Source organism: Canis lupus, chromosome 9 (assembly GCF_011100685.1).
Source record: "Canis lupus familiaris isolate Mischka breed German Shepherd chromosome 9, alternate assembly UU_Cfam_GSD_1.0, whole genome shotgun sequence".
Taxonomy (NCBI): Eukaryota; Metazoa; Chordata; class Mammalia; order Carnivora; family Canidae; genus Canis; species Canis lupus.
Window position 1 is genome coordinate 36,029,871 of NC_049230.1, and position 10,687 is coordinate 36,040,557.

Genomic DNA, 10,687 nt, shown 5'->3' on the forward strand with positions numbered 1-10,687 from the left:
GGAAGGAAATAATAAAGATTAGAGCAGAAGTAAATTATATAGACTAAAAAAACCCCAAAAAGCGATAGAACAGATCCATGAAACTAGAAGCTGATTCTTTGGAAAGATCAACAAAATGGATAAATCTTTAGCCAGACTTATTTTAAAAATGAAAGAAGAGGGATGCCTGGATGGCTCCGTGGTTGAGCATCTGCCTTGCCTCAGGGCATGATCCCGGATTCCCGGAATCCAGTCCCACATAGGGCTCCTTGTGTGGACCCTGCTTCTCCCTCTGCCCGTGTCTCTGCCTCTCTTTCTATGTCTCTCATGAATAAATAAAATTTAAAAATAAAAAAGAGAGAGGACCCAAATAAACAAAATTACTAATGGAGAAGAAGAATAACCAACACCACAGAAATACAATTATAACAGAATATTATGAAAACATACATGCCAACAAATTGGATAATTTAGAAGAAATGAATAAATTCCTAAAAACATATAACCTACCAAAACTAAAGCAGGAAGAAATAGAAAACTTGAATAGACCACTCACCAGCAGTGAAATTGAATCAGGAATCAAAAAAAATAAGTCCAGGACAAGATGGCTTCACAGGCAAATTCTACCAAAAATTTTATTTATTTATTTATTTATTTATTTATTTATTTATCTATTTATTTATTTATTTTATTTACTTATTCATGAGAGACAGAGAGAGAAAGAGAGAGGCAGACACAGACAGAAGGAAAAGCAGGCTCCATGCAGGGAGCCCGATGTGGGACTAGATCCTGGGACTCCAGGATCCCGCCCCAGCCTGAAGGCAGGCGCTAAACCTGCTTAGCCACCCAGGGATCCCCCTCTACCAAAAATTTAAAGAATAATTAATATCCTTTCTTCTCAAACTATTCCAAAAAATACCAGAGGAAGGAAAACTTCCAAATTCATTCTATGAGGTCAATATCACCCTGATACCAACTAGATAAAGACACTACCAAAAAAGAGAACTACAGGCCAATATCTCTCATGTATGTAAGTGCAAAAATCCTCAACAAAATATTAGCAAGTCATAGGGATCCCTGGGTGGCGCAGCGGTTTAGCGCCTGCCTTTGGCCCAGGGCGCAATCCTGGAGACCCGGGATCGAATCCCACGTCGGGCTCCCTGTGCATGGAGCCTGCTTCTCCCTCTGCCTGTGTCTCTGCCTCTCTCTTTCACTGTGTGCCTATCATAAATAAATAATAATAATAATAAATTAAAAAAAATATTAGCAAATCAGGCAGCCCAGGTGGCTCAGCAGTTTACTGCCTCCTTGAGCCCAGGGCCTGAACCTGGAGACCCGGGATCGAGTCCCAAGTCAAGCTCCCTGCATCGAGTCTGCTTCTCCCTCTGCCTGTGTCTCTGCCTCTCTCTCTCTGTCTCTCATGAATAAATAAATAAAATATTTTTAAAAATTAAAAAATATATTAGCAAATGAAATCCAACAATATGTTTTAAAAAAAAAAATCAATTACCACAATCAAGTGGGATTTATTCCCAGAATACAAAGGTGGAAGAACAAGCAACGTGGTTGCTTATTTCTCACATCAATAAGAGAAAGGATAAAAACCATATGATTATTTCAACAGATGCAGAAAAAGCATTTGACAAAGTATAACATCTATTCATGATAACAACAACAACAAAAAACTCTCTGCAAAGTAGGTCTAGAGGTCTATTATATCTTAATATAATAAAGGCCATTTATAAAAAACCCACAGCCAACATCAACTTAATGGTGAAAAACTGAGCTTTTCCCTTAAGGTAAGGAACAAGACAAGGATGCCCACTCTCACCACTTTTATTCAACATTGTACAAGAAGACGTAGTCACAGCAATCAGACAACAAAAAGAAATAAAAGGCATCCAAATTGGTAAGGAAAGAAGTAAAACTCTCACTATTTGCACATAACATGATGCTATATAAAGAAAAACCTAAAGACTCCACCACCAAAAATCTGCTAGAACTGATAAATGAATTCAGTAAAGTTGTAGGATACAAAATCAATGTACAAAAATCTGATGCATTCCTATACACTAATAATGAAGGAGCAGAAAGTGAAATATAGAAAACAATCCCACTTACAATTGCACCAAAACCAATAAAATATCTATGAATAAAATTAACTAACGAGGTGAAAGACCTGTATACTGAAAACTATAAAACACTAATGAAAGAAACTGAAGATGACACAAAATGGAAAGACACCCCATACTCATAGGTTGAAAGAATAAACATCATTAAAATGTCTATATCACCCAGAGCAATCTATAGATTTAATGCAATCTCTGTCAAAATACAATAGCATTTTTCACAGAGCAAGAACAATCTTAAAATTTGTATGGAACCACAAAAGACTTCAAATAGCCAAAGCAATCTTGAAAAAAAAAAAAAAACTGGACGTATCACAATTCCAGATTTCAAGTTATATTACAAAGTGGTAGTAGTTAAACAGTATGGTACTGGCATAAGAATAGACCCATACTTCCCCGAGAGGACACCAAATGGCCGATGGCACTGGTGCTGCGGGGCGGGGGGGGGGGGGGGGGTGGGGAAGGGGGCGGAGGCCGCAGGGGCTTCCGCGGAGGCTTCGGCAGTGGCATCAGGTCGGGGGCAGTGGCGGCAGAGGGCAAGGAGTGGATCCCCGTCACCAAGCTGGGCCGCCTGGTCAAGGACATGAAGGACATGAAGGTCAAGTCCTCTGCCCATCAAGGAATCTGAGATCATGGACTTCTTCTTGGAGGCATCCCTCAAGGATTGAGGTTTTGAAAATCCTGCCCGTGCAAAAGCAGACCCGTGCTGGCCAGCCGACCAGGTTCAAGGCATTTGTTGCCACCGGAGATTACAAGGGACACGTGGGTCTGGGCATCAAGTGCTCCAAGGAGGTAGCCACTGCCATCCGTGGGGCCATCATCCTGGCCAAGCTTTCCATCGTCCCGGTTCGGCGAGGCTACTGGGGGAACAAGATCGGCAAACCCCACACTGTCCCATGCAAGGTGACTGGCCGCTGTGGTTCTGTGCTGGTGCGTCTCATCCCTGCCCCCAGAGGCACTGGCATTGTCTCAGCCCCTGTGCCCAAGAAGCTACGGATGATGGCTGGTATTGACAACTGCTACACTTCGGCCAGGGGCTGCATTACCACCCTGGGGAACTTTGCCAAAGCTACTTTTGATGCCATCTCCAAAACCTACAGCTATCTCACCCCTGATCTCTGGAAAGAGACTGTGTTCACCAGGTCTCCCTATCAGGAATTCACTGACCATCTTGTAAAGACCCACACCAGAGTCTCCATGCAGAGGACCCAGGCTCCAGCTATGGCTACCACAGAGTTTTATACAAGAAAAATAAAAGTGAATTAAAGCTTGTTTAAAAAAAAAAAAATAGACCCATAGATCAATGGAATAGAAAACCCAGAAACAAACTCCCAATTATATGGTCAGTTAATCTTCAACAAAGGAGAAATGAATATACAATGGGAAAGAAGACTTCTTTTCAACAAAAGGGTGTTAGGAAAATGGGAGAGCCACATGCAAAAGAATTAAATTGGACTACTTTCTTTCACCAAACACAAAAATAAATTCAAAATGGATTGGGGCACCTGGCTGGCTTAGTGGGTAGTGCAACGCCAACTCTCAATCTTGGGATTTCTGAGTTTGAGCCTGTTGGGTGTAGAGGTTACTTAAATAATATTGTTCAGTCAATAAAAATAAGGAATGAAATCATGCCATTTGTAACAACAACAACATGGATAGAGCTAGAGAGAATAATGCTAAGCAAAGTAAGTCAGTCAGAGAGAGACAAATACCATATGATTTTGCTCATATGTGGAATTTAAAAAACAAAAGAAACAAGCAAAGGGTAAAAAAAAAAAAAAAGAGAAAAAGACAAACCAAGAAACAGACTCATAACTATAGAGAACAAACTGATGGTTACCAGAGGGGAGGTGGGTAGGGGAGTGGGGGAAATATTGGATGGGGATTAAAGAGTACACTTCTCATGATAAAAAAAAAAAAGAAATTTGGGGTGCCTGGGTGGCTCAGATGGTTATGCATCTGCCTTCAGATCAGATCATGATCTCCAGGACCTGGGATGGAGCCCCGGCATCAGGCTCCCTGCTCAGTGGGGAGTCTGCTTTTCCCTCTCCCTCTCCTTCTGCTTGTGTTCTCTCTCCCTCTCTCTCAAATGAATAATGAATAAATAAAATCTTAAAAAAAATTAAATAGGGGTGCCTGGCTGGCTCAGTCATGGTGGAGCATGGAACTCTTAATCTCTATGTTGTGAGTTCAAGCCCTACACTGAGTGTAGAACCTACTTAAAAAAAAAAAAAAGAAAAGAAAATTTGACTAAGGAATTAAATAAATAAAGTAACAGGCTAAATACACATTAATAGAGAAGTGGTTAGGTAAGTCATAGATTCAGTTAATGAGCAATATGCAGAGGATCAAACAATTGAAATGATTGGAATACCGAGGTGTGTTTATATAGAAATCACTAAGAAACATGAATATAGGAAAAGCCTATGATAAATAATTACTGGTTACTTTGGGTATATAAAAAACACATAGACATATTTGTATAAAAATACATGCAGAACAGGGGATCCCTGGGTGGCTCAGCGGTTTAGCGCCTGCCTTTGGCCGGGGTCACGATCCTGGAGACCCGGGATCAAGTCCCACGTCAGGCTCCCTGCATGAAGCCTGCTTCTCCCTCTGCCTGTATTTCTGCCTCCCTCTCTCTATGTCTATCATGAATGGATAAATAAAATATTTTTTAAAAATACATGCAAAACAGCTTTTCTCAAAGGATATATGTTATAAAAACATATTGACAATGAGCACATTTGGAGAGTAGGATCAGGGTGGGAAAATAAGGAAATAAGAGAGGAAGAACTATTTCTTTTCATTCTATAACTATCTTTACACTACTGAAATATTTTTACCAAGAAAAAAAATTCTTGAAACCCTATAACCAAGAGATAAGTACATTTCATATATTGGTGCATTTCTCTATTGTCTTTTTTTTCTGTATGTGTGTTTATTTGCATTTCATTCATGCCTCATTTTGATATCCAGACTTCATTCCTATCGTGACTGTTTCCCTACACTATTATATATGGAAAGTGTTATTTTTAAGTTAATTTTTTTAATTTTTTTTTAATTTTTTAATTTTTAAAAAAGATTTTATTTATTCATTCATGAGAGACACAGAGAGAGATAGGGACATAGGCAGAGGGAGAAGCAGGCTCCCCACAAGGAGCCCAATGTGGTACTCAATCCCGGGGTCCAGGATCACGCCCCGGGCTGAAGGCGGTGCTAAACCACTGAGCCACCAGGGCTGCCTTCAAAAACAATTTTTTTTTTTTTTTTTTGCAAGAATACAGCCTCACTGGTGGCTCATAATGTCTGGCTATTTCTCTTTATGATATTCAGATTGATCTATGAATTCAGATGTTGTCTACTATTTAACTTGACCATTAGATTTTTAATATCAATGATGTATTTTTCATTTCTGAAATGTTCTATTTGGCTCTTTTTAGAATCTGTGTACCCTTTTCCTGTCATATACTGTTTTGCTTATTTTAGTTAATCTCTGCACCCAATGTGGGGCTGGAACTCACAATCCTGAATTCAAGAGTCGCATGTTCCACCTACTGAGTCTGCCAGGTGCCCCTTTTCATATACTCTTTTGTTATGGTAGTATATTTTTCTCCTTTTTCGTAAAACTTCTGCATGAAAGACAGATCAATGGATCAGAACAGAAAGTTCATAGATAGACACAAATAAGTCAGGAATTTAATGTATCATAAGAGTGACATTTCAAATCAGTATAAGAAAGATGAATTTTTTCCCCTATGTTATATCCTATAAATACACTCCCACATGTGCAAGGACAACTGTTTAGCCATCTGAAAAAGAATATGTTGGATTCCCTCTTATACAATTTATAGCAAAAAAATTTCAGAGAGACCAAAGATTTATTTTTTATTATTTTTTAACATTTTTTTAAAGATTTATTTATTTATTCATGATAGAGAGAGAGAGAGAAGCAGAGACACAGGCAGAGGGAGAAGCAGGCTCCATGCAGGAAGCCCGACGCGGGACCCGATGTGGGGACTCCAGGATGGCGCCCTGGGCCAAAGGCAGGCACCAAACCACTGAGCCACCCAGGGATCCCAAGCCACCCAGGGATACCTTATTTATTTTTTTAAAAGATTTTTATTTATTTATTTATTTGAGAAAGAAAGGAAGAGCACAAGTAGGCAGAGTGGCAGGCAGAGGGAGGGGGAGAAGCAGACTCCCCACTGAGGAGGGAGCCCAATGAGGGGCATGAACCCGGGACCCTTGGATCATGACCCTATCCAAAGGCAGACTTTTTTTTTTTTTTTTCAAAGGCAGACTTTTAACCAGCTGAGCCACTCAGGCTCCCCAGACCCAAAATTTAAATCTAAAAATTGAAACCCGGGATCCCTGGGTGGTGCAGCGGTTTGGCGCCTGCCTTTGGCCCAGGGCGCGATCCTGGAGACCCGGGATCGAATCCCACATCAGGCTCCCGGTGCATGGAGCCTGCTTCTCCCTCTGCCTATGTCTCTGCCTCTCTCTCTCTCTCTCTCTCTCTGTGACTATCATAAATAAATAAAAATTTTAAAAAAAAATTTTTTTTTAAAATTGAAACCCCACTGCTAGAAGGAAATTTTAAATATTTGCTGAGTGGGGAAAACCTTTAAAAATTATAAAGAAACCATTAAAGGAAGGACTGATTTAACTACATAAAGATAGAAAATGTCTGCATGAGCAAAGGAAAAATCATAAAGTCAAAAGACAGAAGCAATTGGTGTGGAGTCAGGAGACCTGGAAAGTCAGTATTTCAATTAAGTTGTGCCAGCCCTAAGTTGCTGTTTTCTCTGTAATGGGGAAGAGTCTGGGATGGAAGTGGGTCAGGCAGTGGTCAATCATTTCATCTGTGGTCAGGACCCTATTCCATTTAAGACTTTAGGAAAATAGCCATTATTCTCTACGGGAGGAGCCCTCCTTGCTGCCTGGTCTGGCTTTTGGTGAGGCATTTTTCCTACAGTGAGACTACCTAAGGCACCATAGGCCAAGGTATGATTGGGGGTTCCCACGTGGGCACATCACCTCCAAATAGTCTTCCCCAACCTGCTTCTGGTGTCCCCAAGTCCAGCTTAGAAAGTCATACTTTGGGTAGAGATATCTTAACTAAGAAAATACAAACTATTCTGGAAGTAATGCGTTGAGTCTTGTTATTTGTGGGTTATTTGTGGGATATGAGCATTTTAGCCAAGAGTAGGTGGAGCATGTGTCATTGGTGTAGGGGAAATGTGCCCATCCAGGGACATCCAGTTTGAGTTCTAGTCCCAGTTCTGTCATTGACTTCCTGCCCATCCCTGGTGAAGTCAACATTTCTTCTGGGGCCTCTTTTTTTTTTTTTTTTTTGCCTCTGAATCAGGAAGGGGTTGGACTAAACGCTCTAGTTTGATTTGTTAGTTCATTCATTCATTCTCCAAATGTTTACGTACCTACTATGTGCTAGGGGACTGCTGTAATTAATTGCTTGGGATAAGGCAATGAACAAAACATACAAATGCTCTGCCCTTGTGGAACTTAAATGTTAGTGGGAGGATATCATCAATAAACAAGAAATACAATTAACTAAATTTTAACTAAATTAACTAAATTTTATAATATTTGAGAGGCATAAGTGCCTTAGGAAAACAAAAACAGAGGAAGGGATATTCAGAATGTGTGTGGGTGTTGGAATTTGAAATGTGGGTACATGCTAGGCTACACCAAGAAAGTGATATTTGAACAGAGATTTGAAGGCAATAGCCAACAGGGTATCTTGGGAAAGAACATTCCAGACAAAGGAAAGAGCCAGTGAAAAGGCCCGGAGGAAGGAGTATGCTTGACAAGTATGAAAAAAAGCAGGAATGGGATCAGACAGGTAACAGAATGAACAGTGAGAGTGAGGGTAGATCATTAGTAGGCTTTGTAGGCCCTTGCAAAATCTTTGGCTTTTGATTTGCATGAGATCAGAAAAAAGTCTTTTTTTTTTTTTTCATTTATTTATGATAGTCACAGAGAGAGAGAGAGAGAGAGAGAGGCAGAGACACAGGCAGAGGGAGAAGCAGGCTCCATGCACCGGGAGCCCGACATGGGATTCGATCCCGGGTCTCCAGGATCGCGCCCTGGGCCAAAAGCAGGCACTAAACCGCTGCGCCATCCAGGGATCCCAAAGTCTTTTTTTTTTTTTTTGAGGGTTTTATTTCTTTGTTTTAATACTTAATTTTTATTGCTTATGTATTTATTTATTTATTTATTTGAGGTGGGAGGGACAGAGTGTGAGGGAAAGGAAGAGGGAAAGAATCTCAAGCAGACTCTGACTCTGCACTGAGTACAGAGCCCCACACAGCGTCTTGATCCCAAGACTCTGAGATCAAGACCTGAGCCAAAACCAAGAGTTGGACGCTTAGCCAACTGAGCTACCCAAGAGCCCCTTAATGTTTTATTTTTCAGAGCAGTTTTAGATTCACAGCAAATTTGAGCAGGAGATTCAGGGATTTCCCATACACCACCATCCCCACACATGCACAGCCTCCCTCATTATCCACATCCTGCGCCAGAGTGTTACACCTGTTACAAGGACACATCATCACCCAGAGTCCGTAGTTTACACTAGGGTTCACTCTTGATGTCTCACACTTTTATAGATTTGGACAAATGTATAATGACAGGTATCCACCATTCTAGGATCACACTGAGTATTTTCACTGTCCTAAAAGTCCTTTGTGCTGTCGTAGGGTTTTGAATGAAGCAATGTCCCATGATCTTCTTTTGTGAAAATCCAAGATCCTACCAAATTTGAGGAGAGTTAAGAGGGCTGTAAAACCATGACTGTTGTCTATTTTGCCTTCAGGCCTTCTCCTCGTCCCCTTGCTGGCTGTAAATTCCCCTATTTCCTCCTGGTCTCCGCCTCTGCGCACACCCTGCCATGGCTGGAAGAAGGCTGTAGGATCCCATAATTCCTCTAGGTGGTGGTGCTGCCTCACACACAAGGTTCCCAGAACCACCAGCCCTTTCCTGGGACCTCGTCAGTGAAACTGCTCAGGAGTAGGGAAAATCGGAGGGAACCTCCATCATCAGGGACACCCTCCACCCTGCTCACCCTTCTCTGGAAAATCCTCTGTGCTTTGTCAGGACTATCAGGGACCACTGGAGTGAGGCTGGCCCCCAAGCCTGTATTCTCATCTTGCCTCTTCTGGGGAGCAATGAATGTGAAGAACACAGAGAGAGCTGGGGCCTTCTTTCACTCTTTAATGCTTCCCTGTACTGGTTCTTCGAATCTTGATATTCATTTTAGCACTTAATATTTGATGACACTCACTCCTGACTATGAATTGACGGAGAGGAGGAGAGTCACACACATGCATTCTGGTGCCACCGCCTCCGGGCCAGCCCTGGGCACTGTATGCTGCTGCCTTAGGCAGAGTTCAGATTCTCCGGTGCTTTTGGAAAGTGATTGCACCTGCTTCCCCTCCTGGAGTCGACCATCATCTACATGGTCTTTCTAGCCAGAAACCATGTATTATCTTCATTTCCTCCTCCTCCTCTGCTTTTATCTCTTACATCTGTCACCAAAAACTGTCCATTTACCCTGCATAAATGTCACAAGTCCACCCCTCCCCCTGTTATGCATGTCTTCACTGCCTTTTATTTCCCTAGGGGAGCAAATATGAAAACTGAAAAGAGTTAAAGGGTTGATATAAACGAGGGAAGGGGGCACCTGGGTGGCTCGGTGATTAAGCATCTGCCTTCAGCTCAGGTGATGATCCCAGGGTCCTGGGATGAAGCCCCGCATTGGCCTCCCTGCTCAGTTGGGGGCCAGCTTCTCCCTCTCCTGCTGCCTGCAGCTAGCTCTGCTCTTGTTGGTGCTATCTTTATTAAAAGATAAACATCTTTAAAAAATAAATAAATAAATGAGGGAAGAAGGCCAGTGTGTGAGGCAAGAGGGATGGGGTGGAGACTGTGGTGAACTAGAAAGAATATCAGTGGAACCTGAGCCACTGCTTCTCAGCCCCAGCCACATGCTGCTGTGGGGAGGCACACCCATGGGTGGCAAGCTTTTAAAAGCCAGAAATCTGTTGCTGTTTTTAATGTGAACTGTACGAAGTTAATATTGGCAACTTATTTTTTAAATAACATGTTTTAAACAATGAGTAGACCACCACAAGGGGCAAACAACACACCGGCAGTCTGAATTTAGCATGCAGCAGCCGATTTTTGACCACCAGTTTAAACCATCGTCCTAGCTACGACTATTGATGTGGTTTCTTTTCTGGTCTCCAGCCTCTACCGTCTCTCACTTCCATGCACTTTGCTCACAGCCTGCGGAGCATCTCCCCAGTCAAGTCACACCAGCTCCTCCCACTGCTTGACCTTGCCACGGTCCCCCAGATTACCCAGGAGACCAAGTCCAGACAGTTGAGGCAGGCCGTCAGACTCCTCTGTCACTGCCTCCAGGCCCGCTCCACTCCCCACTGTGCTCTCCTCTGGCACACATCACTCCTTTGTCACCAGCCAAGACGTCCCCGGGCACCTCTCTTCAACCCGTTGTAATGTTTATCCATGTGTGTCTCCTGCACTAGATTGTGAGGGAT

At 42.2% G+C, this 10,687-nt stretch overlaps 1 pseudogene; it reads left to right on the top strand.

Moving 5' to 3' along the window:
• Positions 1-2,519: 2,519 nt before the first annotated feature.
• LOC480589 lies at positions 2,520-3,382 on the top strand (annotated as a pseudogene).
• Positions 3,383-10,687: the final 7,305 nt, after the last annotated feature.